The sequence below is a fragment of the Macrobrachium rosenbergii genome, chromosome 5, assembly GCF_040412425.1.
Source record: "Macrobrachium rosenbergii isolate ZJJX-2024 chromosome 5, ASM4041242v1, whole genome shotgun sequence".
Taxonomy (NCBI): domain Eukaryota; kingdom Metazoa; phylum Arthropoda; class Malacostraca; order Decapoda; family Palaemonidae; genus Macrobrachium; species Macrobrachium rosenbergii.
In genome coordinates, this window is record NC_089745.1 from 28,432,316 (window position 1) to 28,455,960 (window position 23,645).

General features: G+C 36.4%; 1 long non-coding RNA gene across 2 annotated transcripts in view; it reads left to right on the forward strand.

The window, feature by feature from the left end:
* The first annotated feature begins 621 nt into the window (after positions 1-621).
* LOC136838632 (uncharacterized) overlaps positions 622-23,645 on the forward strand; it is a 242,049-nt gene continuing 219,025 nt past the window's right edge. Inside the window, exons 1-5 of one of the 2 annotated variants that reach the window (XR_010853058.1) lie at positions 622-692; positions 949-1,118; positions 1,323-1,485; positions 1,689-1,851; positions 2,050-2,178. This is a non-coding gene — a long non-coding RNA (uncharacterized lncRNA). Of the gene's footprint in view, positions 751-948; positions 1,119-1,322; positions 1,486-1,688; positions 1,852-2,049; positions 2,179-23,645 lie in introns of both variants that reach the window. The other variant, XR_010853059.1, reaches the window with a different exon arrangement.

The window sequence follows — 23,645 nt, forward strand, 5'->3', positions numbered from 1 at the left end:
TAAATCTCTCTTCGACAACCAATCCTTACACCATATTATTTTACGCTTTTTCTGCTTTTTTTTTTTTTTATTACTAAGTAAACTGCGACAGCAGCTAGTCCATATAGCTCCACCTCATCACCAACGGAGAATCCATTGCTGCCATGAAGTATTGCCACGACGAAAACAGGGCGAGAACTTAGGACAATGACCTCGAGTTGACGGTCCGACTGACAGTTCTGCTCTTTTAATTTGGATGCACATCCGTCGAACGGTCGCAGGTGAAATGACAGGTAAATCTGAGTGTGAATACCCGACCTTAGGATGGGAAGATAACCGAAAAAAAAAATGGCCTTCCCAGAGTCCCCACACTAACGTTCAGGTTCGCCTGCGCAAGTCGTTTCGGCGCAGGGATATCGATTTGCTCAGGTCGCCTGCGTGGGCAAAAAAAAAAAAAAAAAACCTGTGCGGGTTGTTCACATTCATGTTCAGGCGTGCCTGCACAGGTAACTGTACAGCTACACCTGCGCAAGTATGTACTGTATACAGTATACCTAACTTTAGTGGCAGGCAGGACCCACGAAGTCCTGATGGCGGCCCGCAACTATTGCGCATGTGCTGTCTTGAAATTGGCGGGATTTCAGTTGTGGTAGTCACTTGGCGGCGGGATGTACGGTACACATAACGTCACGTGAAACTGCGTTCGCTCTAAGGTCAGTTTTAAGCAAAGAGTGTCCATTCGTGGGAGTGAAGAAAGCTTATCTATTAGACGTAAGTAATAGAGAAATTCTTGGAATTTTAAAGGAAATAAGAGCTGTAAACTTGCGAAAAATGGTGGTCCTGTTGCATTCTCCCGGTTCCCGCTAGAAGTTCCATACGCCGGATGAGTAGACCGCTGTTTTAAACACTTATACTTTACAAACTGTTAATATTTTGATATGATTTTTAACGATCTTTGTTTATTTCCAGGTTTACGATCAAGTGGTTACTGATATACTGTATGTTCAAGTCTCCTGATGCGGTTTAACAGAATGTAGGCCTAGGCCTACTCTCAACGTCACGTAAAACTGCCTCAGCTCTCTGGTCAGCTTTAAGCAAAGTGTCCATTTGCGGGAGTGATGAAAGCTTATCTATTAGACGTAAGTAATAGAGAAATTCTTGGAATCTGAGGAAATATGAGCTATAAACTTGCGAAAGTAGTGGTCGTCCTCTTGCACTCTCCTCGTCCTTCTCTAGAAGTTCCATGCGCGGAATGAGTAGACTGCAATTAAACTGTAAACACTCATAATTTACAAACTCTAAATATTTTTATATAGTTCTTAACGATCTTTGTTTATTTCCAGGTTTACGATCAAGTGGTTGGTGATATATGTGCAAGTCCTCTGATGCGGTTTAACAGAATGTAGGCCTAGGCTTACTCTACGTCACTTAAAACTGCCTCAGCTCTCAGGTCAGCTTTAAGCAAAGTGTCCATTTGCGGGAGTGATGAAAGCTTATCTATTAGACGTAAGTAATAGAGAAATTCTTGGAATCTGAGGAAATAAGAGCTGTAAACTTGCGAAAGTAGTGGTCGTCCTCTTGCATTCTCCCCGTCCCCTCTAGAAGTTCCATGCGCGGGATGAGTAGACTGCAATTAAACTGTAAACACTCATAATTTACAAACTATAAATATTTTCATATAATTTTTAACGATCTTTGTTTATTTCCAGGTTTACGATCAAATGGTTGCAGATATATGTGTAAGTCCCCTGATGCGGTTTAACAGAATGGAGGCCTAGGCCTAGTACATAATAGCACTGAATCCCCAATTTTAGAAGGGTGTGTTACGTTCACTGCAAAAATAATTGCGCTGGAACTCGCATCCAAATAAAGGTGAGCCTTTCTGAAAAAACATTTTATTGATTTTATTAGACTTTGAGCATTGGTTTATTTCATTGTCTGACGTAACCTTAATTTCCAGGTCCATTTCATTGGCCTAAGTGGATAGGCCTAATTGTTTTATAAATAGTTAACAAGTTAATACGATATAACTATTCCCTTTTCGTACTAACTTTTCTAAAATTGCTTTAGGTTGATGCTGACGGGCTGGTTACAGAAACCAAATACTACTGTACAACAACTATTTTCATTAGAAGTGATGATGGTTATTACTGCTATCAAGTACTGGATATTCTAGACAACATTCGCCTCGTAATTAAGGTATGTTAAGGTTCTGTTTTAAAGTACTTTTTTTCTGTAGTTGGTTGCCTTTAATATCTCCTCGAAGTGGTTGACTTACATCATGACATCAGTCACAAATTCGATTCCCTACCGAGGTCAATGAATTTGAATTCGGTCCGATAAAACCCATCGTACCTATGTTGGCGTGAATTATAGCGTATTTCATTCCACGTGTCCCCTCACCAACGAAAGTTTTAGGTATATATAACTGAAATCAGTGTTTCCGATATCGTAGGCTTAATGTGATAAATTTGCAAACTATTCCTTCAGTAATACATCAGAATACTTATTTACACGAAGAACCCTCACGCTTCTAATATAGGTCATCAGCATGCCGATTTGTATCACTAATGTAACAATACAAGCACACGAAAGACGAATTTGCATCAAACAATATAGGAAGATCAAAGACGAACGATGGGCTTTCATTAATTATGTTTTATCTCATTGTGGGTAAATAAAAAGACATCCGGCTAAGCGAGTGGGAATAAGCAGTATTTTAATAATTTCTTGCTTGTAAATTACATGAGAAGGCTAATAATCGAAAGAACAAGAAACATTATGGTCCATGAGACCGTCTGGGGTAGATGAAAAGAACAATACTGCAACATTGGTTGGAAGGCGGGAAATCTGAGTTGATGCATGGCAATGGTATTGTGATATAATATTTACATAATTTTTCTTAAACATACAAACCATTATAATACTTAAGTGAATAGGCAATTTTAGGAGTACTTTGCCAAAAGACTTACCGGGGAAAAGTTTGCAAGCTCACTGAATTCCCCCTCTTTGTGTTGATAACATAAAAGGCATAAGAGGTTAGCCTAGTCTTTTTTTTTTTAAGACATTGGAACGATACTTAGATGGAATAAATAATAAAGGCTACAATAAGAAAGTAATTTTTGGATGTGAAATGCTTAAAGAAGACTAGTAAAATCAAATATCTGGCGAATCAATAGTATTAGCCTAGCCTTCACTTGCCAATGCTTCGTGTTCTAGCGGTCTACGGTATTAAAGATTATTATTTTTCCAGTTTTCGCACGTGGATATAATTTTGGTATCATAATGAAGTTATTTTTATATTCGTGCAATGGAACTGCACGTAGAATAAAGTTTGAATGATAAGGAAATCTTGTGATCTAAGCAGTTTGTGAGCATGTAAGTGTATCTGGCTATACTAATGAGATATATCATGATTATTGAAAGCTCAATCGTTCGTTTGTGTTTGATATGACTGGACTGTTTAATAGCTAGTCTTTCGTGTGCTGGTGTTGGTATATTGTCGATACAAGTTGTCATGTTTATGATTTATATAAGAAGGGATGAGGGTTCTTTGAATATATAAAAATTCAAATATTTTATTGAAGAAATTGTTTAATGTTTATCACAATAAGCCAGTGATATCGAAAACGTTGATTGTCAGCCAATCACGTGCTACCCGCGGGTGGATGGATGAACCATCGAGAGAAAGGAAGGTCTTCGGTCATTAAGGGCTCTTCTGTACGGACACTTAATGCGCTGTAGTACTGGCACCGCGTTAACACCCAGTTGAATAAATATATGTGTAACACCTTTTCAATCTACAGGAGCGTTTTCTGCGCGTGATGTGAACGCTTTAACGACGTCTGGTTGTTTCAGTGCATCTGGTTAAACTAGGGAGCGCGTACTGCAATTTGTTCTTCATCACTTTAGCAATATCAGTGATATGCAATATATATGTATATACACAGCATATATATTGTATATATGTGCATGTATGTGTATGTATATACTGAAAATCACTTATATTGCTGAAGTTCTACATAACAAATTCGTTCTTTTCAAATTTAAATCTCCATTTAGAAACCCGCTGCCTGACACCTGGACTCCTGGCGACCACACTCCCAGTCAAGGAGGTCCATGCTCCCAGTCATTCCCTCGACCTCAACCACTAAACTCGCAGCTTGCCATCTATTGGTACCCATAACCACCCCTCCCCATGGACCCACAACTGCACCCTCGCCGGCCGTCTTTCCTATAGTTGTTGGGTGCGAGAAATTGGCGGAAAAGTTAATGAACTCCCTTACAGATTGCAGACTTGACATAACGATGAAAAAATTATGAACCAGTGCAAGGTGTGCATGTTGTTGACTACAAATGTTTGAAGAGTATATGGTTATCATTATCCTCCTCTATCATATACCTTCGAATACATACAGGTTTGTATTGACTATAACTTATTCGTTTAGCTTATACTTGTCTCCAGATATAGTTAAGTTTTCTTATTTTGACGCTACGATTGATTTTTATGAGTGATGATTTTTCAGCATACTTCTGAGAAAAAATTAGTCACGAGTAAGTTGTATCGTTGAAGACCATGTAGCAAGGTCGCTAACTACTGACTGGGATTTTTTTTTTTTTTTTTTCGCAAAAGGGGACATTTGGTCCTCTCATCCGAGGACAAACCAATACCCTCCACCCCGCCTCTCTCTCTCTCTCCTCCGATTGTTGCAACTGGCTTTAAAAATATTTCGTTGATCATGCAACGGATTTGAAACGACTCACGTGATATGCACTCCCTGAATCTTTTTTTCCCTTTTGAACTTATACTAAAAGACATGTGCCAAATGTATCACCCTTTCTACATTTTATTGATATTTTTATACGCTGTTTTTGTAAATATTTATTATCAACACAGTGGCAATAACAATCAACATCATTATCTTGCCTAGTCGAACTTTTGCATCGGGTATCCTACTGACATTATGTTTAGTAATACTTTCTCTAATTGAAATAATCTGTGTAAAGGTGCTACTCAAATGTTTTGGATGTTAATGTGGCTGAAAGCCAAAGTTATTACCCTTTGGAGCTATCTGAAGCCAATGTGGGCACCGTGGCTTAGCTGTACGACGCTCTTCTCACGTTTGATAGGTCTGTGGATTGCTCATGGACTATTGCCTACCAGTCCAGCCAGCTGCAAACAGTACCAGCATCTGCTGCATTCAAGGCCAGCAACCTCACTCCTAAAGACTTGCATAAAAGTTATACTCGTCTTCCGCTATCACCTTCATAAGGGGAAATGTGAATGATTATATATATATATATATATATATATATATATATATATATATATATATATATATATATATATATATATATATATATATATATATATATATATATATATATATATATATATATATATATATATATATACTGTATATACGCACGCGCGCGTGTGTGTGTGTGTAATTTTCGTTAAAAGCAATTACCATAGTGGCATCAATAAGTTTCTTGCAGGTATCTTCATACCGTCGGAGTTTCTTCCGATTCTCGTTCGTCAATTCCTGGTGAAAAATAAGCAGAACTTCCTTCCATTTATTGATTTTGTCACTACAGCTGTTTCGCTTTTATGGCATTATCAAGCGACTACTGAATTACAATCCGGCCTTTCGACCTATTTATATCATGAGGTCTGGGTACTGGTTGGTCAAGGGATTAACAGCTTAATCATTTCAGGGCGTTGTTTTGGGTACAAAGAACATGTATGACAACAAACATGTAAGTTTAAACATGTGGTTAAATAAATATTCAAAATATAATACCATGTGCTAGTGTTTCCTAAAATTTGTGTTTAAAATTTAGTAAAGTCTTAAATGTTAGTTTGCAAATACAGAAAATATGGTACAAAAATAAATAAAATTTATAACATGTAAAGCGCTCTTTTGTCCCCTAAGGGGCGCGATGTGCCCGGTGGTTGGAGGCGTACTGTCTGGTTCCTGTTGGCTCGCGCATTCCTTTTCCTGCTGGAGGGGAGTATATGGTCCAATTCTTTTTGAATATTCAGGGTCAGTTTCTGGGTAGCTATGCTTACGGCTTCGGGTATTAAGAGGCGACCTAGTTATCCTTTCTGTGTCCGACCTGGGTGCCGTCTATCAGTTCTTGTAGAGATGGCTTCCCTCCGTGAACATTTGTATAATGTTGATGAATGGCCCCTTGATTTCTGTGGGCCAGCATACGTCTCCGAAGGGTCGTTGTAGTGTGCCCGATGTAGTTTTGGTTGTGAGATTTAAACATCTCCTCTGGACAAATGAATTGGTAAACTACGTTCGTGCACATCTCCTTCGGTCCCCCCGGAGCGGTGCTGTTCTTCATTATTAGGGGTGCTACAAGGTTAGGCTTACTATATATTCTGAGGCTTATTTTGTGGTAAGGGCTTTTGGGGTTACGCCTCTGTTTACTATCTCACGTAGTGTGCGGCATTCCTCCTTGTATGCAGACCCATAATGTAGACGATGGTAAATAATCAGACTCCTTTTTCGTTGTCGTGTTGGGTTTGTAAAGTTCATCCATTTTCTTTTTTATTGCAGTTTCAGTAATTTGATCTGCATAGCCATTGTTTGTCAGCAATTGGCAAATTCTGTCAAGTTCGTTGTGCATGTCTCTCCATGATGTGCTGTGTGTGAAGGCTCTGTTGACATACGCACTGCAGACTTTTTATATGCATCCGGGCATTCTTCTCCTGCGTTCAGGCAACGGCCAGCGTTCGTTGCTCTTGTATACACGGTCGTTTTAAACTGTACTTCTTGTTGTTTTGACGGGACGCCAAGAAACGGTAGTCTTCTGCTGGCTGTGCTCTGTGGTGAAGTTGAGCACCGAGTTTCTTTTCAGAGCGTCTGCTAGTTCTGGCATCGTCGGTTTCTTTTATTGTGACGAATATGTCGTCGATGTACCGCCCATAAATCTTACGTTTTTGATGCTCCCGGAAGGGCGTTTCTTCGACGGTGGCCATGTACATATTTGTAAAAAGGTCCCATAGTGGGGATCCCATGGCGACTCTGTCTACTTGTCGAAATAATTCCCCCCGATGAGAGGAAAGGGGCCTCCGTAGCGCTGACCTTCACCATATCTCGGAGGACATCTTCGGAAATCGGCAGCGGGCTCTTGTCGGACCTGTATACACGATCAAGGATGATGCTGATCGTTTCTTCGACAGGAACATTCGTAAATAAACTTTCAACGTCGAGTGAGGCAATGTTGTGTTCTGGTCATTTTTCATGCAGGAGGTCATTAACTCCACCGCTGATTTCAGTGAATATGCGCCGGCTATGTAAGGTACCAGCAAATCATTCAGGACCTTCGCTATCCTATAGGTTGGGGATGTCATCTGAGAGATGATGGGCCTTAGGAGGGTTGCCTGCCTTATGGGTTTTCACTGCCCCGTACCAGTAACCGGGCCCATAATCTCCTTTCGCCTTAGGGAATTTTACGACGTCTTGTTGATTGTTGCCCCTAGTCACAAACCTTGACATTTTCTTTTGAGGTTCTCGGTGGGGTCCTTTGTTAAATGTTGCAATTTGAAAGTGTCCAGGAGGAACCTGTCCATTTTTAAAGATAATCACTTTTCTTCGTCACTGAGTGGACCGATGATTTGTCACCTTTTCGTATGATGATGTCTGGGTCGCTACGTAGTTCTTTAGCGGCTTCCCTCATTTCCTTAGTGATTACCTGGCTTCGGAAATGTCCTCTTTGCCGCCCTGTTTCTCCAAGTTCATCAGTGACAGTAGGTGTTAGTTCTAGCTTACCATCATCCCGGAGTTGTAAAAGTCGATCTACAAGGGCCTCCGTTTCTGTTCTCATGGCTTCGAAGTGTGTTTTCCTGACAAGGTGGCACTGTAGACCCAGGTTCAGGAGGGACCTTTGGTTGGGGGCAGGTCGATTCCAGCCAGGTTGACAAGACATCTTTGTGTTGCTCGCTTCTCACGGGGCCCCCATGAAGAATGAGCAGCTTCTTGTTGTGCCTCGTTGTTACCACCTATCTGTATTTCCTCTCCTCTGACTCAAGTGCCCCCTTAACTTCTCGATGCGCTTGTCACTACAAAACCTTAGATCCATATGCAAGAAATATGAAGTAAATTCTGATATCCGGCAGCTGGATTCGAATCCACATCCCGATTATCAGCGCGAGGTCACGAAGTCGTCTATTACAAGTAGGCTACATGCGAATCTGGTAAAAAGTAACCAGTAGACTCTCTCTCTCTCTCTCTCTCTCTCTCTCTCTCTCTCTCTCTCTCTCTCTCTCTCTCTCTCTATTTATATATATATATATATATATATATATATATATATACATAAAATATATACATATGTACATGTACATATAGATTATATAATATATATATACTATGTCTATATATATACATATGTATATACTATATTATGTATGTATGTGTATATATATGTATGTATATATATATATATATATATATATAATATATATATATATATATATATATATATATATAATCATATATATACATATGTATATAAATTGATTTAATATAAGGTTTACATAAAAAAAGATACCTGTTATGTCAGGCATAGCCCATTTAAAACATTTATGAGTAAAACAAAGGTTTTAATTTAAGCATTACGCAAGAAATTTAAAAAAAGACGTCTTCCTAAAGATTCAGATTTAAAAGTGGTTGATCGAGCTAGCACTGGCGTAGTTTCGTTTTAACGGCATAAACTACCCTTACAGATTTCTTTTTATTTTGTAAAAAACGATGAAGGTCTCATCTCGAAAATTTTTAGCTTCATTATCTTCTTTTTGAGGGGTTATTCCTTGCATTAACTGCTTTTGTAACGTTGCTGGGTCTTTCATTGAATTTTGTTACAATGAATTATATTTTACTTTGGCTGGTTACATATTTTATTTTCAAAAGCCAGTGTGACTTCCCATGGTCCTTTATTGTATTCATGTAAGAGTAATTTTAATTTGTAATAGTTATTTACTGTATTTTGCGTATGCCAAATTATGTTGAAGTAATTTTATTTAATGTTTGTATCAGTTTTACGCTACGGTCTCGTTTCTAGTCGTTTTACCTGTAAATGGCCTCATTTTCTAGAATTCTTATGCATGTCTTTTTCTTGTAGCCTTCATTAATAATATTTTTTTGTGATTTATGAATTTTTTTTTCATTGAAAAACGATTATTTCAATTCAGTTAACTCGCAGTTTTAATGATTCACTGATATCCTTTTGGGGTTCTTCCAGACAAATCTCCACTTCATTGACTAGTGGTCTCACACCAGGCCGAGTTCGCTAAACTGAAAAGCTAACACTGGTATAAAGATGAAAGAAATGGAAAAAAGGTTATTATAACATCTGATAACATTTCTTGTGGCTATAGTTTATGCGAAAGTGCAGATGCTTCTGTAATGTTTGTGTTTTGTTTCCTAAGGGGCAACTTTTCTCGTTTTAGAATGCACGCCTTGTAATAGTCCAAGTCGACATGAAAAACAAGAGATATTCGACAGTTTAAAGAGGGAGTGCACTTGTCACTTCGAAAGTTAAATCAGCCTTTTTTCCAATTGTGTATCGTTTTAATTTTTTGTTGTGAAAGAGAAACAAGAAAATACGCATTGCTTAAGGTTCTTTCCAGCGTCCCTTCAGCCCATAATTGCAACCCCTTGCATTCCTTTTATTGTACCTCCGTTCATATTCCTTTTCTTCCATGTTACTTTCCAACTTCTCCTAACAATCGTTTTATACTTCAACTGCGAGGTTTTCCTCCTGTTAAACTTTTAAAACCTTTTTACTCTCAATTTCCCTTTCAGCGCTTGGCCTTTGGCATAAATATTATATTCCATTCTACTCCGAAAGAGAAAGCAACAATACATTTTATAAACGAAAGTCTGTGAAAGCAACTAATCTCCATCCTATGTTTTAAAGTAATGTAAAGTAATTATGTTGATTCAAAAGGACAGGAGAACGCAGTCTCATCAGTCACATGTCAGAGTGAGATAAAGTCTTGATAAACTAAACTAACAGAACTACAATCAAAATAATCAGCGCATAATATTTGCTAACCAAAGTCCTATAGTCAGAGGAATCTACATGAAACATGTTCATCGCTGATCTGCAGATGACGAAAACCACCTGCTATAAAAGTAAATCAAACGACAAATTCTAATTTAGTGTCCAAAATTTATAAAAGTGGGATTCATAACATGTCAATATAACTTGTTTATTGTCCTTTTACAGTCAATTCAGCCCTGTCAGAGCTAAATAAATGAGCTCAGTGGCCCAGTTAAATTACGTATTAACACGTTTTGCATCGAACTGCTCTCTAAGATTCTCCAAACAAAGGTGATTGTGTGCGTCTTTCGATAAGAAAAGAGTAAACAAAATTCATTCTAGTAAATAAGTCATTGCTCGAAGTAATCAATTATTAGACCAAAAATCAACACGAATTCCAGCGTTCGCTACCTAAAACAAGTAACGTGACAAATGTCTCTTTTTGGCGAGATGCTAGATTATTGAGAACATGTTGGGATTCTCTGCTTGATTGATTGATTGAATGATTAAACTGGCCTCACAGCACCAAAGGCAATCGATGCTACCTCAGTGGGAAGGGTTTAATGTCATGGTTTCTGTGTTCCGTTTGTTCAGAAGGTTGCGGGTTGGTTTATTGGCTTCATTTAACCAAAGAGGACATGGGTGAGGGTGGATGAATGTATGAATATATATTATATATATATATATATATATATATATATATATATATATATATATATATATATATATATATACACATATATATATATATATATATATTTTATATATATATATATATATATATATATATATATATATATATATATATATATATATATATATATATATATATATATATATATATGAATGAATTATATAGGCTGTGATGAACTAAATTTTATTCTTTTATTTTTCCCTCGTGGAGTTGGCCTGTTTTATGTATTCAGCACTGAGTTTGGGAAATAATTATAAACCATGTGTAAAATAGTATGAAAGGAAGGCGAAATAAAAGCTCAGTTCTGGGCCGTTTTTACGTACCGAAAGAATGTCGTTTTAATTCGCGAAACAGTGCAAATGTTAGACAAGAGAAAATTACAATATACGTTAATCAAAAATAGAGCTGTAGTCGTGACGAGTAAATTGCGCCTTTATATCATGTGCCGTTATAAAGCGAAATTAGCTTTGTCATACAATACTGTTTTTGATGATAGAGCTGCCAGCGGTGGGCCGCTGTTGCTTCTGCTGTTATTGCTGCTTTTATTAGTGTGCAGCAACTGATGACGCAACCTTTCATCAGTGGGATCCTTTTTCTCGTACGCGCTAGGGTTTATGATCTCTCTCTCTCTCTCTCTCTCTCTCTCTCTCTCTCTCTCTCTCTCTCTCTCTCTCTCTCTCCTTTTTTTGCATATATCTATCCCCGGTTTCAAATAGATATTGTGATTTTATTCATGTAAGGTATTCTAGTTAAATTCTTAGGCATATGTATATATATACCGTAGATACATATACTGTGTATATATATATATATATATATATATATATATATATATATATATATATATATATATATATATATATATATATATATATATATATATATATATATATATTATATATATATATATATATATATATATATATGTGTGTGTGTTTATATATATATATATATATATATATATATATATATATATATATATATATATATATATATATATATATATATATATATATATATAATTTTTATCATATTTGTTATGTGACTTTTTTTGTATTCACAAATATTAAGCTTTAAATGTCTTTCAATATCCAGTTCGCTCTACTTCGGGAATATCGCCGATGATTGATTGCAGATTAACAATTTTGGGGTAACCCTGAAAGTCACTGATTCGCACTGTCGGGCGTTCGACTCACCCAGGTACCGAATCGCTTATCGGTTATAACACTCCGCTGCTGATATTCCTGAGGTTGAGCGAATTGGCTATTAAAGGACATTTGCAGCTTAATGTTTGTGAATATATATATATATATATATATATATATATATATATATATATTAAAAATCTATAATGTGTGTACACGATTCGGTTTTGTGGAGAGAGTAGAGAACTGTAGGTTGTCGAAAAGAATGAATGATTCGGATATGCTAGAAGAAAGGAGGAGAGAAAGACAAAAAGTTTGATTGGGGAGGTGCTGGGGTATTGGTAAAGGAAAACCTTATAGGTATGATACAGGTGGGTTCAACGCTGCTACTGAAGACCATTATACCTGTTTGTATTAAGCGGCAATTTTTTTTTAGTCTCCAGCAAAGGGCGTTCATCCACGATTCAGATACATAAATTATATATATATATATATATATATATATATATATATATATATATATATATATATATATATATATATATGCTATTTGGGCATATTTTCTCTTGCAATTCGTATTGAAATCAATGGCGTTTTTGCAGAGGCTATTTTTTTATCTAGACTTTGAATCAGTCTGTACTACTCTTCTCGTCAGGCAAGTATCTCAGGAATAGGGAAGAATTATTCCTGCTTCTTTCCATTTACTTAATATAATCAACAGACCGTTTCCCCACCTATCGGCGGCGACTTCAGGATTAGATTGCAAATTGACATAAAAAGTTTTTATTGCAGAACGTGTGTGTATCATACAAACAGGTGCACACACACACACAAACATATATATAAACTAGCTGAACAACCCTCCGCTGCCCGGGAAAATTTTGAATGACAGTTTACATGTAGGGGGTGGGAAAGGGGAAAGGGGCAGAGGAGGGGGAATAAGAAAGGGATTTGTGTTGACGGTCCGACTGTCAGTTCTACTTTTTTTCATGCGAACGCTAACAGTTCCAACAATCATGGGTGAACTGACAAGTATTAATGTGGTGACTGCCCCTTTCGTCCAGTAATTACTGTACTGTCTGTCCCCTTTTATCTAGACATTACTGTGGTGACTGTCTCTTTTATCTACTATAGGTATTACAGTTCTATCTGTCCCTTTTATCCAGGTATTACTGTGGTAACTCCTTTTTATCCAGGCATTACTATGCTGCCTGTCCCCTTTAACCAGGTATTACTGTGCTGTCTGTCCCTTTTAACCAGGTTTTAATGTATTGTCTGCCCCTTTTTATCCAGCTGTTACTGTGGTGACTGTCCCTTTTATCCAGGTATTACTGTGGTGACTGTCCCTTTTATCTAGACATTACTGTGGTGACTATCCTGTTTGTCTAGGTATTACAGTGCTGTCTGTCCCTTTTATCCAGGTATTACTGTGGTAACTGTCCCTTTTATCCAGGCATTACTATGCTGTCTGTCCCTTTAATATAACCAGGTATTACCTTGCTGTCTGTCCCTTTTAACCAGGTATTACTGTATTGTCTGTCCCTTTTATCCAGTTGTTACTGTGGTGACTGTCCCTTTTATCCAGGTATTACTGTACTGGCTGTCCCTTTTAGCAAGTTTTTATTGTGTGGATTGTCCCTTTTAACCAGCTATTACTGTACTGTGTAACTTTTAACCAGTTATTACAGTTGTGACTGTCCCTTTTAACCATCTATTACAATACTGTCTGTCCCTTTTAGCCAGTTATTACTGTTGTGACTGTCCCTTTTAACTAGGTATTACTGTGCTGCCTGTCACTCTTATCCAGGTATTACTATACTGTCTGTCCCTTTTAACCAGGTATTACTGTGGTGACTCTCCTTTTTAACCAGGTATTACTGTACTGTCTGTCCTTTTTAACCAGTTATTACTGTGGTGACTGTTCCTTTTATACAGGTATTACTGTGCTGCCTGACACCTATAACCAGGTATTACTGTGCTGTCTGTGCCTTCCATCCAGATATTGCTGTGGTGACTGTCCCATTTATCCAGATATTACTGTGCTGCCTGTCCCCTTTACCCAGGTATTACTGTGGTGACTGTCCCTTTTATCCAGATATTACCATGCTGTCTGTCTCCATTATCCAGGTATTACTGTGGTGATTGTCCCTCTTAACCAGATATTACTGTGGTGACTGTCCCTTTTATCCAGATATTACTGTGCTGTCTGTCCCTTTTATCCAGGTATTACTTTGGTGGCTGCCCCTTTTATCCAGATATTACTGTACTGCCTGTCTCTTTTATCCATGTATTACTGTGGTGACTGTCCCTTTTATCCGGGTATAACTGTGGCGACTGTCCAATTCACCGGGTATTACTATGCTGTCTGACCCATTTAACCAGGTATTACTGTGCTGTCTCTCCCTTTTAATGAGGTATTACTGTGCTGTTTGTCCCTTTTATCTAGGTATTATTGTGGTGACTGTCCCTTTTGTCCAGATATTACTGTGGTGACTGTCCCTTTTACCCAATTGTTACTGTGCTGTCTGTCCCGCTTATCCAGGTGTTACTGTGGTAAATGTCCCTTTTATCCAGGTATTACTGTGGTGATTCCCTTTTATCCAGGTATTACTGTCCTGTCTGTCCCTTTTATCCAGGTGTTACCGTTGTGACTGTCCCTTTTGTCTGGGCATTACTGTATTGTCTGCCCCTTTTATCCAGTTATTACTGTGGTGAATGTCCCTTTTATCCAGATATTTTTGTGGTGACTGTCCCTTTTATCCATATATCATTGTACTGTCTGTCCCGTTTTATCCAGGTATTACTGTGGTGACTGTCCCTTTTATCCAGGTACCACTATACTGTGTGTTCCCCTTAACCAGTTATTACTGTGATGCATGTCCCATTTATCCTGTTCCTTCTATCCAGATATTACTGTGCTGCCTGACACCTGCTATGGTGACTGTCCCCTTTATCCTGGTATTACTATATTGTCTGTCCCCTATAACCAGGTATTATTCTGCTGTCTGTGCCCTTTAACCAGGTATTACTCTGCTGTCTGTCCCTTTTAACCAGGTATTACTGTACTGTCTGTCCCTTTTATCCGGGGAATGCTGTGGTGACTGTCTCTCTTATCCAGATATGACTGTGATGACTGTCCCTTTTATCCAGTTATTACTATGTTGTCTGTTCCCCTTATCCAGGTGTTACTGTGGTGCCTGTCTCTTTTATCCAGGTTTGACTGTGCTGCCTGTTCACCTTTAACCAGGTATTACTGTGCTGTTTGTCCCTTTTATCCAGGTGTGATTGTGGTGACTGTCCCTTTTATCCAGGTATTACTATGCTGTCTGTCCCCTTTAACCAGTTTTTACTGTGGTGATTGTCTCATTTACCCAGGTATTACTGAGGTGACTGTCCCATTTATCTACGTATTACTGTTCTGTGTGTTACCTTTAACCAGGTATTACTGTGCTATCTGACCCTTTTATCCAGGTAATACGGTGGTGACTGTCCCTTTTATCCAGATATTAATGTGCTGTCTTTCCTTTCTATCCAGGTATTACTGTGGTGACTGAAAAGCATTTTCAATAATATATTTCACTGGTCTCGAGTACGTAAAATGAGATATAATAAGCCCGTTAAGTTTATTTATCACATAAGTTACAAAGGAAGGAGGAAGGGGAAGGGAGCAGGAGTACGGGTGCTTGACCGATCCAGACAAAATTTGATAATAGGGTAGGTTTCAAACCCGTACTCCCTCTCCCTTCCCCTTCCCCTTCCATTTTAACTTAATGTGGTAAATAAACTTTACGGGTTTATTATACGTTAATAATGTTAGTGTGTGTGTGTGTATATATATATATATATATATATATATATATATATATATATATATATATATATATATATATATATATATATATATATATATATATATATATATATATATAAGATAAGATATATATATATATATATATATATATATATATATATATATATATATATATATATATATATATATATTTTGAAGAAATTCATAAAACCTGACAACATTGTTTACAGTTGAGGCATTTGTAAAGAATAAAAGTTATTTGCAGTCTGTTGCTTGGTTGAATGACACTAAGATTTATATATAATTTTGGCTCCTGCTATCTGGAGAGAATTAAGATTTAAGATTTCGCCACCTGCATAATTCTTTGCTGTGGCGTTGTGACTTGTATAGTTCACAGTTGGTCTGCTACAAATGCCTTAGAGTTCCCAATAAATTATTTCGAACAAGTCCAAAGAAAACACGGTTCTGAGACGGTCGCGTTTGGTGAAATATCGCAAGTTCCTTAAATATCATGGTCATATTTTACATGGAGACTCTCACGCTTCTCGAGTTATAATTCATCCTCATGAGGCAAATGGGACGGTTCTAAGATATGGGAAAGCGTTGTCGGTGATGTTATGTGTAATATACATATATATATATTATATATATATATATATATATATATATATATATATATATATATATATATATTATATATATATATATATATATATATATATATATACACACATATATATATATATATATATGTGTGTATATATATATATATATATATATATATATATATATATATATATATATATATATATATATATATATATATTAAAGTAGTCGTTCCACCATTTATGATACGTATATAAAGTTAAAATTGTATGTAAAGTAGTCGTTCCACCATTTATGATACGTATATAAAGTTAAAATTGTATGTAAAGCAGTGACCATTATCACTTACTTGATATCTTATACTTGTCTAGACGAATGTAATACTTTACACTCGTGTAGCCCAAAAATTATTCATGTCTAAGGTGACTTCGTAGGTATTTCGCAGCATCATATCCATATCTTAACTTAAATTGAATAAAAGCTTAAATGATTTTGAGCTGTAGATGGGATAAAGCTGAAATGATTTTGAGCCGTGGATCGAAATTATGAGTTGCGAACTTCTTGATTTATTATACTAACTACTAATCACTGATGCTGATGCAAGTGGTGTGATAAACACGATTTACAACTGAAATGGTATTCATGATAATTAAATATATGTCGGAAATTATTAGCATTATTAAATAGTTAAGGAAATATCTGAAATGAGATCTGCGCTCTCAATTTTCTTGCCCTAAGAAAAAGAATGCATATGGTAATGAACACTACAGGGCTGGTCAAATAGTACAGGCCATCTGCTGCGTTGTTCAGGAAGTTTGTAATTTAGCTTGCTGTCGTATAGTGATGGGAAAATTAACATTGAATACAATGTTATCAACGTGTTAGTATTTATTTCATTTGTATTTTTTGTGTTTTGCCAGTGTCGTCAAGTTAACCTAGCTGAAATTCAGCTTTTGTGAAAAAGCATAAAAGGAATCATGCAGCTTGTCGTTATGGACCTCCGAAATTGAAATTCCGATAGCAAGGTGTAAATGAAGAGCTGCACGGACCCAAGTAGTAATTTTGTGATCAGACGTGACCCAGTTAATGTCAGTTCTCGTGTAATATAAAAATATTGGCAGTACTCATTATTACCCGTAACTGGTCATATGGGGGATGTGGGTAGAGATGTTCATTGTTGTTTAAAACCAAGTTAGAGCCATACCGGTTCCAAGGTATTCTAGACCTTACCATTTCGAACTATCTCATCAGGCTTATAAAATCCCACAGTCCCTCATTGAAACTTCACTCATATCGGAGATCTCGTCCTGAAAGCTTACGTAATCCTTTGTTATTCCATGCTATGCTGCTTTTAATAAATGTATTTATTACTGAAATGCACTATACGCCATTACATCCTTCAAAATGTAATAAAATCTTTGATATTAGCACCCACAGCGCTAGTAATTTCTTCAAGACCTTTATGCCTCTCAGAAGATTCCAACCGAAAATGTCATTTTGTCACATCATTGCTTGCAAAGAAACTACGCGATACTCCCAAAAACCCACTTCGATATCGCCCACCCCTACCACCAAATAAAAGAAAGGCTAATTTATCGTGCAGTTCCACGTATCTTCATCTCAACTGCCTCTTGCCCAACACCCTTCCCTCTCGTAAATATAGGATCATCTGGTCTTTCAATATTCGGGCCAAGTTACCAAACATCTAACACCTAGTTTTGGCAATGTCAGCAGACATATGCAAGTCCCTTCCTACCTTGTAGTGGGTCGTTCCAAGTGAAAGTGGGATCGGAGGTATTGGCGACCTAAGGAAAGATGTCAGCGTTATAAAAAGCTGATGTTATTATTGCAAGTATGAATACCTTTTCCATGTCATTGAAAGGGGACAAGATAGTGGTTCATTGAACTGTAAACGTTTCAAAAAGGTCAGAGAAGGGAGGGGAGGGGGTGTTGAATCGAGGTTCTATCAAGAACTTGGGGTAATGTCAGTTGAAGATTTTGTTAATGTTAGCAATGTAAAGAAGAGAGAATACACTTTCAGTGTTAAGAAGACGGTATGCTTCATGTGAAGAAAGGTAGTGTGCGGAATAATTAACTGTTGCTCGCGTCCAGCAGTGGTTACACGTCCTGTGAAATATTGATATCATCATCATCATCATCGTCATCATCATCACTAATACCTGCGATCCATCTGTATCAAGAACATAAATAGTATCTCCCTGCACATTAATTGCACCATCATCGTAACTGTAAGTTATTGTCAATATTACTCAGCCTTAGAAGTCACTGCCATCGTTTATGTCATAATTACATCAGTTATTAGGAAAATAACGTTATCTAAACTAATTGCGTGATAATTTTGTTCAAGTAAATTCGAAGCAATACATCCTGCCTCGCAGATAACACTGACTAGATGGAAAAAATATTTCCTCGTTTATGAAATAAGATTTATTCATATATATAATATATTTATAGTTTTATATATATATATATATATATATATATATATATATATATATATATATATATATATATAAAATTTTATTTGACAGCAGACAGAATGGTCTGTCCGTCTAGTCAGTGGTATCTGCGAGGCAAGATGTATTGCTTCGAAATTAGATGACCAAAATTGTTACGCAATTAGTTTGGATAACGTTATTTTCCTAATAACTGATGTAATTATGACAAACGATGGTAGTGACTTTCAAGGCTGAGTAATATTGACAATAACTTACAGTTATGATGGCGGTGCAATCAATTTGCGTGGAGAAGAAGATATATATATATATATATATATATATATATATATATATATATATATATATATATATATATATATATATATATGTACATATATATATATATAATTAATTTATATATATATATATATATTTATATTCAAATATATATAAAATTCGATGTTTGCATTCAAATGGGTAAAATTCGTTGTACAACAAGAGTTACCTTTTATTTGTGTTCCATCTACATATTGCAGTCCAGACTTAGCGGATATTAATTATTGCCGTCCTTTCATCATAACAGCTAAGATAAAAGAGGATGATGGTCAGGCCTCTTTTATATTTGTTGGCGTTTTCCTTGTCTTCTCTACAGGATGGTTGGATTCTGTTTCTCATGCTAATTGTCGTGGCCTAAGAACTTTTGAATTGGCCTCTGAATTGGTTGTGAGTAACTTATAAATGAAGCTACCCACAAGTCTCGTATTTCAGGAAGTACTGATGGTCCACCGACTGGGACTCATGATTAGCCTTGAGTTTGGTTATTAAAACTGAGCAGGCACTCCCCTGATGTATCTTACTCTCGCAGGATTTGTATTAAATCTCATTCAGACTGGTGGCTTAGTTTTTAATTATATTTATTACCTTTTGTTTAGGTATTGCATTTTACTTCCTGCGAGAAATTGAAAATTTTCCGCTATACAATGACATTAACATCAGTTTTCTAGCTTGGAAACTAACTTGAAAGAACTCAATCAATCAGAAATAATTATCACTGATACACTTTGCATTTTTCGTTGTAAGATTTATGCATTGGCGCTTACAGTTTACAACTGAACCAACACCTGCCGTTAATCTGCTTTATGTGATATCTTGGGGAAATTTTCTTTCTTTTTTAGTTTAACTAATGCCGTTATTGCTTAAGAGTTTTGTACCTATGAAAACTTGATCAATTATTCTTTATTAAATAAATCAAGTTAGAATTAACAACCGAAGTTACTTTACTGATTTTATGTATAATTATGGTAGGATTTATACACATTTTCGTTCACACACGTTACTTGAGTATGAATTATTAACCACAAAAAGTGCCGTTTCTAGTCTTGAAAGAATTTTTCTATTGAAACCCTAGCAGGATTATGATGCAGTTATGCTCTTAGGATGCTCCTGATAGTAACCTCACATTCAATTAATATCCCCTCTCGTAAAATTTGATACTGTGAATTCATACTTTCAATTAATATCCCTGTCGTAAGATTTAATTGTACAAAGACCTTTGATTAATTTCTCCTGGATTAAAACGGTAATTAAATTTTCACGTCCCACTGCTCCGACTTCGAATAACATTCGACAGAATGATCACGAATCATGTGATTTTTCTTCGGAGAGAAATTTGGCCGACATTTTTCACCTTCGATTCATTCCCACCACGGAAGAATGGCCGTCCCATTAACAATGTCTCTTATCTTTGATCCAGATTTAAAAAAGAAAGAAAGAACGAGGAAGGGTGGGGGGAAGAGAAAAGGGGAGTGACGGAGAACGGCCTTTCAAGTCTCAAAAGACTTATTACGAGGCTTGAAAAGTCCTTTTCCCGTAAAACTAGACGTTTCCCATGCTCGTTAGTGGGCCCCCACCCCAACTACCGTCTGAGGCTAACGAGACGTAGGTCACCCTACATAAAAGGGTCTCTGGTTACTCCCCGATTCTACAATAATGGGGACCCACAAGCTCCCACAGGAAAAATCGAACCCAAATCAAGGCTTTGTTCTTCAACGCATGTTAGAAAACAAGACAAAATAGTGAAAAAGGACGATAAGTAAAGATGACAAAAAAGGTCAGTGTAAACGAAGCAAATAAGAGTAAAGGAGGATTGATAGAGACTGCGAAAGTTTTTATTTAGAGGTAACAAAAATCAATTGTAAGGAATATTAATTATTATGAAACATAAAATGAAGGAAGAAATTCAATAGAGGGAAAAGGGGATTAACAACAAAAAAGCCAAGATTTAGGAAAAGGGAGATTAATGGGGCTAAGTGGAATTGAGGAAAATCAGTATTAATTTATATGGAAAATAAAAAAAAGTAGATTAATAACCATGAAAAAAGTAGAAATTAAGAAGGACAAGATAACACAGCAGAATGAAATGTGGATTGGTAAAGATGACAAATGAAAGTAGGGCCAAGATAACAAAATAGAATGAAATGTGGATTGGTAAAGATGACAAATGAAAGAAGAAACAGAAAAACAAAGGTTAAAATCTGTGACGAAGATTAATAAGAGTGCCAGAATAAAAGGTAAGGAGGATTGTCAAATAAGGAAAAACGGTTAATGTTGGCAAACATGACCGAGATAGAGGAAAAAGCGGTTAATCATTATGACAAATTTGGCTAAAGGACATAAACACAAAGGAATAGATAAACAAAATGTCTTAGTTTCGTTGCTTGATTTCACTGAACGCAATCTATTTTGTCTGCGTTTAATAATGCATAAAAACATGGGTCACATTTTATTATTTGAATTTTGGTTGATGCGTTTTGAAATTATCTTTACTCGAAGACCGCAATAATAGATTATCATTGATAGTGTAATTGGTATCATTAATTTAGTGCTTATTTATATTTTATTTGTATATGCTCTTAAATTTTCTTAAATGAGGCTGTTATGGCCATCATAACGTTATTGAATAATAATTTCCCTAAGTTGTAAAGTAGCTAAAAGGAAATAATGATCCATTATATGAAGTTAATTTTCTCACATTTTTATTATAGATTTCTAAAATTTTAAGAAGAAAATAAATAGAAGAAGAAAAAGATCCTTTGTAAAAAAGACTAGGAACCTAATATCGCGACTTTATTCCAAGCAGTCATGATATATATCCCAATAATCTCAAAATAAGCGAAGGCACACTGAAGAATGTTGACAAGAACCTCTTTGTGTGTTGAGTAAGGATGGGGGGAAGGGTTGGCGGTGCCTTGGTTCAAGGCAGTTATCGGATTTTCACCAAAAATCTGGGAGAGAAAGAGAGAGAGAGCAGCTTATCTAAACCGTGGATTCTAATCTATCATGTTTAAACAAGAAATAAAAGACAAACGTGTAATGAAGAGAGAGAGAGGGGGGAGGGGAGGGTTTTGGGGTTGAGGTTGAGGCGAGAGACTTTTCGTCAACTACTTGAGCAAGTTACGGACACATTTTCGTAATAAGTTTGGTAAAGAGATGATAATGAGGTTTTTGGTGGTGAAAAGTGCGTTTCCTGTCAAACGCTGAGTGATGTGCGCTTATATTGGTGCATCGTTTATGGGCGAAACCTTTAGACAATTTATTCATTCACTCACTTATTTACATAATTATCCTTTCTTGTCTTTGGTATTTCCATGTGTGAAGTAGGTTATTGATCATGCTCACAATACGTTGAGCTTTAATCAAACAGATTTTTTCTTTTGTTTACGTATTTCTTAGGAGTTGCTTTTTCAGATTTTTGAACAGGATAAGGCTATGCTTGAATTGCTGTTTTGATTGGTTGTATACAATTATTTATAAAGAAGAATGAAAATAGATTACACTTTATGTATTTTGGCATTTGGGACTCATGAGAAGAGAAAGAACAGGTTCAGAGAAAATCTAAGGTCATACTGCCTAACATTTAACTTACTTCTCTGTGACGCCCATCTGCGATTGCCATGATAGATACGATACTTTTTGCCTAAATAAATTTGCGTTTTGTGTAAAATGGAGATTAGATTATGTTATTTCGTTCTTTCCTCTTGGCGAGGGAGCAGGAATAGAAGAACCTTAAACATAGAACCTGTAGTAAAAAATGCACCATAGAATGAAAATATTTTTGGGTCCAAGAGAGGTTAAGCGTGTACTGGGAAGGAGGGAGCAAATAATAGTAATTACGTTGGTAGGGAAAACTGGATGCTGTGTTTGCGATTCTAAATTGACATGATAGGTTTACATATGTTCCCACTTACTGTATTTTTGGAATGATTGGACGGTTTAAAGATATCCGTTTTCTTTTACAAGGTTCAGTTGAGGTATAAAAAAAAGTTACTTTGACAGTAGGGTATCTGTTGAGTTGCTGATGACAGAAAGTCTGAGAGAGCTCTGGCAATAATTAAGAATTATGCAGGTAAAGCGGTTTTTGTTTTGGCAGTTTTAGTGAAGTTGCAGTTCAGAGAAATAGAGAGGGAGTGAGAAAGAGGTGATACCTATAAAGCTGAAATACAGTCGAAGAAGCACACAACTGAAAACAGAGGAAATAAAATGCACACAGAGAGGGGAGAGAAAATTCATCCAAACCACAAAAATCATCAGCAAAGTAGAGAGAGAGAGAGAGAGAGAGAGAGGATGATTCGTCCCCATGTGACAGAGTGTAGCCAATGCATCACATCGATGTCACGAACCCTGACAGCCGAGAGAGAAAGAGGGAAAGACACTAGGGATTTGGATTGGTAATATTTTGGGGAAGGGAACCGAAATAAAAACGAGAGGTTAAAGAAAGCAGAGTGGACAAAACCCTTGATATCTTTACATATTGCATGAAAAGCTTATATCGACCTAACGTTGTATGAGTTTTAGTATATATTCAAGATTTGGATATTTGACTAATGTTATTT